The sequence below is a fragment of the Sesamum indicum genome, linkage group LG11, assembly GCF_026168435.1.
Source record: "Sesamum indicum cultivar Baizhima isolate 11 linkage group LG11, ASM2616843v1, whole genome shotgun sequence".
NCBI classification, from domain to species: domain Eukaryota; kingdom Viridiplantae; phylum Streptophyta; class Magnoliopsida; order Lamiales; family Pedaliaceae; genus Sesamum; species Sesamum indicum.
Genome location: NC_142667.1, coordinates 183027 through 192158, shown reverse-complemented (window position 1 = coordinate 192158; position 9132 = coordinate 183027).

Here is a 9132-nt window from a genome sequence, read left to right as displayed (position 1 = left end):
GTTTTGGTGATGTCTGTCTAACTTTTGAAAATGGTTCTAAAATTACCCTTAAAAATGTAAGGCATGTCCCTGATCTAGCTCACAACTTAATCTCTTGCTCAGCCCTACAAGACGAAGGGTTGGAAAGGAGATGGGGGAAAGGGGTCATGAAAATTATGAAGGGTTCTCTTACCATTTTCAAAGCAGAAAGGAAAAGAAACCTTTATTTATGCACTGTCAAATATGACTCCTTTGCTGGAAATATTTTAAAGGAAAACAAAACTGATTTATGGCATAAGAAACTTACTAGTCTTAGAGGACTTGAACTATTACATAAGAATGGTTTCCTGCATGAAAAACCTTCAAATTTAAGTTTTTCTGATGAATACATTCTAGGAAAACAGCAAAAAATGCATTTTCCCTCACCACCTTCCCCAAGTCCCTCTTCTTCAAATTGTATTTAGATTGCATGCAGATGTTTGGGGTCCTGCCAACACTGAGACACATAGGAGAAATAAATACCTTTTCTCTATTATTGATACACTACAAGTGAGCAGGCTATCAGAGATGGACATCAAAGACGGAAATATATCCGTCAAAAAATTTAACCTTTCAAAGACGGATTTAACGACGAAAAATATTTCCGTCTTAAAATTATAAAATAAATCTTTATATTGACTGAATTTTTTACGAATAGAAATTTTTGGAAAAAAATAAAAAATATAAAAAGTATTCCGTCTTTGACTTGATAATAAAACAAAAAATTTAAGACGGAATATTTCCGTCTTAGATTTTGAGAATCTAAGACGGAATTAAAGATGGATTCAAAAAAATATATTTTTTTTATTTCCGTCTTTAATTCCGTCATTACTTCCATCTTTATTACATATTTTTATAAATAAAAATTAAAAATAAATTTTGTTTTTTTTATAAATATTATTTTTTAAAAATTATTATTGTTAGTAAAAATGAAATTAAACCTCAAAATTCCTAATTGCAAGTTTCCCCCAAATTGCAGTCAGGTACGAAGTTGAAGCTCTTCTTCTTTTCTCGCTGAAACTCTTCTTCTTTTCTCGCTGAAACTCTTTTTCTTTTCTCGTCGTGCCGCCGTCAACAACTCACCGTCGTCAACAACTCGCCGGTGTATTGCGTAGCTATTCGTGGGTTGCCGGTGGAGGAAAGAGCCATTCGAACAAAAAGATTAGTTTTTCTTTTGCTTAGTTATCGCTTTCAATCTCCTCTTTATTTTTGATTTTCCCCTATTTTTTACCTTGTTGATTAGCTTAATATTGAAATAGATTTCGGTAGGTAATGGTTGATGATTGAGTGGCTTGCTACTTGTTTGAAATTAGAGAAATATTTGAGTGCTTGCTACTTGTTTGATAAATTGCTTGAAAGAGATTGTTGTATGTTTTCTTTTTGGCTCATGATTTTTTCCCAAGCCAATGACTATGAGTTTTCTTTAGGTTCAAGATGGGGTTATGATGTTATTGATTGATGAAGTAAGAAAATGCATAACTCAGGCTACTGAAGAGATAGAAGCAGAAATTACTTTCTTTTCTTTACAATTTGAGTATAAAGATGAAGCTCTGTTTTGGTTGTCTAAATGGATTGTTCTAATTCCCTCCAAAGTGGCAAAAGTGATTTCATTTTCATGCATGGTCTGTGGTTATCTTCCTGCTTTCAATTTCCTAACATCTGCAAAAACCAGGCTAAGCCTTTGCACTTGGCTGCATTTGCTTGAAGATCTTTAGAAATCTTCCCATATAAATATTATTGTAGGAGACAATTTCGTTCACATTCCTTGAAGAGTTGTCAAGTTATGCAAATTCTTCTCGTACTTCAGATAATTATTATACTATCACCTCTTGTCCTTATACTTTGTCCAGTATTCGCCACTGCTTTCAACATCTTTTGGTCTGTAATTGATATTTGCTTCCTATATTTCGTCATAATTATAAATATCTTTTTATTACTTAAAAAATTATAAATATCTTTTGAAATCATAAATACCATAATAAATATCCTCTATAATGGGTTGTCACAAGAAGGTATTTGTTAGGATATTTGTAATGTTAATGAGGCATTTGTAATTTTTTAAATAATAATGAGGTATTTATAATTATGAGAAATCTTAAGGGAGCCCGTTGTAATAGATTTTTAAATTTTTGATTGACAATTTGATGTATCTCTTGAGACACATATACTATTCTGTATATTTTATTATATTTTTATAAATTTAAAATTTCAATTAAGTTTATCTAGTAATGCAATATATATATATATATATATATATATAAAATTAAATTTGCTGTGTGTATATTTGTGTCTATTGTGTTGTTGCCCGTATGCTGCTTGTATGTGAGAGCGTATATATACATTCCAGAGGAGAGAAAAAATTGAGAAAATTTTTTGCGGTTATTGATTTTGCGGTTCTGTCTAAATATATTTTCACTCTGCATTCAGGTCACCTTACGAGCTCTATCTTTCTTCCAACTTATTTGGAGGACAAGTATTTTGGGGTCTCACAGAGCTTTCTTTTTCTGTAGTATACGTGTTTCTAAAATATACATCTGTGTGTTTCTTTAAGCCCATCTGGCCATGTGTGAGCTTGCACAGTATATGCACACGTACATATGTAAGTTCATTTGTTACAGTGTCTAGATATTGGGTTTATTGACAACTCCTAGTAGTTTTTATACATCACTTATTTCTCATCGATTAAAAGATTTGAATTAGTGCCTTTAGAAACAACTTATCATTTCCCTAAACTAATTATTACTAAAAGCCTGAGAAAATTCAAATAATTAACGTACAAGTACACTCCAGACGACGGAGAATAGTTACTTCATTGTAGAAGTAAATAGCTTCAAAATCTGATTTCTTATTATAATTAGTGGAAGATGGGAGTAGAATCCACATCCACAAAGAGAAAAGAGTAACCATAACAAGAATAAAATGCAGCAGTCACGACTGAAACTGATTTGAGCTGGGCTAAGACATCCAATATGATAATCCACAAAGATCATACAAAGTTCTAAAGCAAATTAGACCCTCCGTCTCTGTCTACAAAATATATATGGCAAAAACATATAAACTTAGGTCACGGGCATGGATAAAAAGATTCTTGACCACTTTGACCAAGTTGTACTAGTGGGTAGCATTATGTGGTGTTGCCTACAGTGAAAATAATGATTCTCCATCCCAAATAGACAATGTTAGTTTGTTGCTTAGAGCATGGAGTAGAACTTAGATTGTTTATTCAACAATATTAACAAGAAAATATGCTAGATTTACATGAGCCGGAGAGGCCCTCATCTCTTTCTAATCACAATCCACAATTATGTGACAAAAAATATATATATTAAAAAAATAAATCCCACTTACACTTCCAGATATATGATTTGTCTAACCCCACTTGTTTCCAAAAACAGAAATAAAAATCCCACACAAGTTAAAAGTACTCAGGTTACAAGAAAGAGCGGGAATCAAGAACTTGAATATAACATAGTTCTCCCCTAAAAGTGATTTAATCTGCAAAAAGGCCACAGAAAATAAACTTGGAATTATTTTCACTTAAAACATATTTTCGTGACTATTTTCACATTGCCATATTGTAGTTTCACTTGAATTCTTGTCCTGTTTCTGAATCTCAATGAATAATTAAACAACTGTCTCATTCTGAACTTACTTCATCAAATCCTTTCTTTTAAAGAATTTGAAGTTTATTAATATAGCCAAATCCATTATCTAAAATTATTAGTAAATGCAGAAATCATGAACACCGATCGTAGTTGGATGTGGCGGCGCTTAGATAACAATGGCTGTCTTTTGGATGAATTTGTAGAAAGAGTTGATCAAGAGTTCTTGAACTTTGCCTTTTCAAATCCAAGATTCGTCTCCCATGATCAAGAGGGAAGAAGATGCGAGAAAGAGAGAAGAAGATGCAAGGAGGAGGGAAGAAGATGCACAAAGAAGGGCGGTGGAGCTTGAAAAAATGGTACGAAAATTAATTCAAGAGGTGGGGTATACCAATTGCCGGTTTGCAGGTGGATCTGGACTCAATGAGCAACAAGATTTTGGTGCAAAGCGTTAGGCAAATTCTGATTTTGGTACAAATTAAAGAGTATTGGAGCTTAAATAGTGATTATCCTTGTATTTAAGTAAAGAGTGCAAGCTCTTGAATGATGCGATGTTTCAAACATTTTTATGATTGTATTTGGTGTATAATTATGAACATGAAGAATTGTAAGTCTTCTGGGTAAACAACGATAGTATTTCCATACTTCCACTTTAAGTATATTAATTGGTTTCTTAGTTTTGTATGGTTTTGGTTGATGCTTGTTTCATTTGTTATAATTGTGATATTTTATTTTGTCCAGGTATTTAGTCTCATTTTATTTCAGCTTTGCTTAAAAAAATTAGGGATTGAAGTAAAAGGGAGTTTTGTCTTCAGCTACAAAATCAAAGACGGTCAGTGACAGAATCAACTATAGAAATAATAACGGAATCAGTGACGGATTCAGTGACAACAACATAAGACAATTTTTTGCGACGGATTTTGAGACAGATCAACTACGGATTTAAAGACGGTTTGTCTAAGTTTGTTTGTTAAATGAAACAGATTTTAAGACGGATAATATTCCGTGAAAAATACAGTGACAGATTCAGCGACGGAATTAGTCATTGGGCTTTCAGCAACAGATTTTCTGATGGAATTTATCCGTCGCTAATACTATTAGAGACGGAAATATAGGCTTCAGAGATGGATTTTTCCGTCTCTGAAAGTCTGTTTTCTTGTAGTGATAACTTTTCCAGAAAAATTTTTGTTTTCCTTATGAAACAAAAATATGAAGTTTTTGAAAAATTTCAAAATTAGAAAAATTTTGTTGAAATCAAACAGGAAGAAAACTTAAAGCCTTACGAATTGACAATGGTCTTGAATTATGCAATAAATAATTTTTTGATTTATGTGACAAATTTGGAATAAAAAAACATAGAACAACCCCCCTAGACCCCCCCCCCCCACCAAAATGGTGTAGCAGAAAGAATACAAGACTTTACTAAATCAAGTAAGATGTTTACTTATTAGTTTAGGATTACCTAAATCTTTTTGGGGAGAGGCCCTATTAACTACTGCATATTTAATTAATAGGTCCCCTTCTGTGCCTCTACTTGGTAAAATTTCAGAATGTGTTTGGTCTAATTCTAATGTCGATTTTACTTCTCTTCGCATTTTTGGATGTATTGCATCCTGTTTAAAAAATGGTGATAAGTTAGACCACAGATCCCACAAATACGTGTTTATTGGTTATCCCCAGGGAGTTAAAGGCTATAGGCTTTGGCTTAAAAGCCATCCTGGGTTTAAAGTAATAATAAGTAGAGATGTAATTTTCAATGAATCTGAAATGCCATGTTTATTAAACTCACGAAAGAACTGAAAATTACAATATTGAGAACACTCTTTAATAAGGTGGAACTTGTAATGAGGATAACCAACGAGAGGTAGAGGTAGAAAACATAGAAGAAATCAAGAAAATAATAATTAAACCTTAGAAAATGAAAATATTGAAATTTTTGAGTCATCTGAAAATAACTATCAGCTTGTGAGACATAGAGAACCTAGGGAATGTAGGATTCCTCCAAATTTAGAGACTACCATTTAGCACTAAATACAGAAAACTGTGAACCGACTACTTATGAAAAAGCCATTGAAAGTTCTAATTCAAAACAATGGGTTTCAGCAATGAATGAAGAAATCAAGTCCTTAAAGGAACTTGGATTTTGGTTCCTAAACCTAAAAACATCTCTGTGATTAACTGTAAATGGGTTTTCAAAATTAAACAAGAAAATAATTCCGCTAGGTTTAAAGCTAGGCTAGTAGCAAAAGATTTTACCCAAAAAGAAGACATCGATTACATTAAAATTTTCTCTCCTGTAGTTAAATTCACTATTGTTCGAATTATTCTTGCTTTAGTTCCACAGTTTGACTGGAAACTTAAACAGATGGATGTTAAAACTGCTTTTTTGCATGAAAATTTGGAAGAACAAATTTATATGTCTCAACCTTATGGTTTTATTGATAAGAAAAATCATGACTTTGTATGTTTGCTTAAAAAATCTTTATATGGTTTGAACCAATCTCCTAGACAGTGGAACAAAAAATTTGACCAATTTATGCACTCCTTAAATTTTAAAACCAGTGCTTATGATCCTTGTTTATACTACAAGTATGAAAATAATGTACCACTGTTTCTTGTGCTTTATGCAATGATATGCTTATTACTAGTCCTAGTCTTAATATGATTGAATGCCTGCAGAAAAACTTATGTAAGAATTTTAAAGTGAAAAATCTTGGTGATGCTAAGAAAATTCTTGGAATGAATATTGAGAGAAATCAAATCAAACCAACTATGTTCTTAAATAAAAAATCTTACATTCAAATTATACTTGAAAAGTTTTCTATGGCAAAATCTAAACCCTCCTATGTTCCCATGGCTTCACATTTTCAACTAAGTAAAAACCAGTATCCAAAATCATAACTTGAGAAAGAACATATGAAAAATGTCCCATACTCTAATGCTATAGGATCAGTAATGTACCTGATGATCAGTAACAGACCAGATATAGCATATGCTGTTAAATGTCTTAGCAGATACATGTCAAATCCTGGACTACCACACTGGGAAGCCCTAAAATGGCTTCTTAGATATTTAAATGAAATTGTTAACACTGGAATAACCTTCTCTAGGAATCCAAATGGAGTGAGGTTAGTAAGGTATGTAGACTCAAATTATGCTAATGATAGAGACATCAGGAAATCTACTACTTCTTACTTACTTACTCTGTGTGGAGCTTGTATAAGTTGGAAATCCCAACTTCAAAAAAAATGTTGCACTATTTGGAATTAATTCGAGAAGAAATGAATTAATTTAATTGGATTAAATTAATTTAAGGAGAATATATATAAATGATTGAATTATTTATTTAATAATTCATTTGATGGATGACTCAAGAATTAATTAATTGGATTAACTAATTTTGGATTTAACACCTTTAAATTAATTAAATTAATTTATTTTGTTTGGCTTAATTAATTGATTGAATCAATTAATTAGAGTTTGGACTTAGATTTATTTAATTGGATTAAATGGATCTTTGAACTTAGTTGGATTAAAATTAATTTAATTAATTATTATACAATGGACTTTGGTTGGGATTAATTTAATTTGACTAAATCAAGCACGGTCCATACTTGAAGTTCAAGCCCGTTTGGGGAAGGTTGGAGGAAGTTAAGAAGGAGTTGAAACTCCTCACCATGATGAGTATAATGGAGTATTTATTTCATCATGGTTGGAGGTTATACGCATGTGTGTGTATAGGTTGCCTTGGAGGAAACCTTGGTAGTTATTGAATTTTGAATTCAATTGTATGTAATATACAAAACTACACACATATCATGTATAACCAACACTTAAGCTACGAAATTTGCTCTCTTTTCTCTCAAAATGTTCTCCTTTTTGTTCTTCATTGAATTGGATTCAAGTTAAAACATAATACATTCCAAAAGCACTAAATAATAGTGTTAGTTTAGAATTATTTTTCTTCTTGTTCTTTATTCTATCTAGTAATAGAAAAAGAACTATATCTACTCTTTAGTGTGGAGCGACAAATTAGAGGGCTTCTAATTTGGATCCTAAAGTGAACGGGAGAACATAAAGGGAACAAGGCATGTTGCTGCTCTATTATAGAAAAAAAAAGTAAAGCTTTCATGTTTTGTTTCTATGCTTTTTTTTTCATCTTCTAGCCACTTGTCTAGCATGTTTATTTATTTATTATTATGCTTTTGACAAACACCAAACGCCCAGAAATTTCAATGGGAATACCCCTTTGAATCGTTTTAAATAATTTTTTTATTTCACACTTACGTCGCGTTCCCAAGCCATATCGATCCTTTCACTCCATAAGCACCAGCATCCCGGACTTCTTTTATAATTATGCTATGCACCTCCCTGATTTGAGCCTTTCTGGCACGATGGGAGTCACCTTCCTGCGGTCCGCCTACGGTCATCTGTATAACCCCCTTTCAAAGAGGATCAATGGCTTCGTGTCTTCCTTCAAGGATGTTTTTGCGTTCTTCGTTGAGTGAAGATTCTGGAAGGGAGGCTTTCACCTCTTTTCCTTTATTTTGTTCCTGATTGACGTAAGGTTCGATTCTCTGGGCTTTTTCCCAGCAGACGTATTCTAAGGGGTACCCATTTTGGATGAGCCTTTCTATCTCATTCTTCTAATGTCGACATTCTTCAGTAATGTGGCCGAATCGTTATGAAAACGACAAAACTTGTCGGATTTTGGATGTTGAGGTTGCTCCCTCTATGATCGGGGGCGAGTGAGCAGACATTTTCCTTCGAATGCCATAAGGGCCTAGATGATAGGCACTGTGAAAGGGGTATAAATAGCTTGAATCCTGTGGAAGGATGTTTTCTTGTCTCTGAAATCTGTGCATTGTTTCTTGAAGGGGGCCTCCTCCCTAACTTTCTTCATCTTTTCCCCTCGACTCTCTCTTTTGACTGCCTGAGCATCTTCCATATTGATGTACTTGGCAGCTCGACCCAAGAGAGCGTCGAACTTTGAAACAGGATTCTTGGCCAGGGATTTAAAGAAATCCTCGTCCGAGAGACCTTGGGAGAAGGCACTAGCCTTTACTTCTTGGGTGGCGGGGTGTGCCTCCAAGACTGCAGTGTTGAATCTCTGTGGATACTCTCTCAAAGTCTTGTTGTCTCTTTGTCGCACCGCAAAGAGACTAAGCTCTGTCTTCCATAGCTTTCGGCTACTAGTGAGGTGTAAGAACAATGATCTAAACTCCTGGAAACTTCCTATTGAGGCGGCAGTTGGTTAAACTATTGTTCCGCGGCCCTGGCGAAGATAGTTATGAAGACTCGACACTTGATTCGTCTATATATTTGGGAAGCAAGGCTCATTCTCAAAACGTGCAAGATGTTCTTGAGGGTTAGTCGACCCATCATACTCAACAATAGCAGGGGCATGGCAATTGACTGGGATCTCGTCCACCATCACAATGTCTGTGAAGGGGACACCCTACAACTCTTCTCCTGGAATCCCAGCTATCTGGTGTTGTACGTCTTGGAGGCC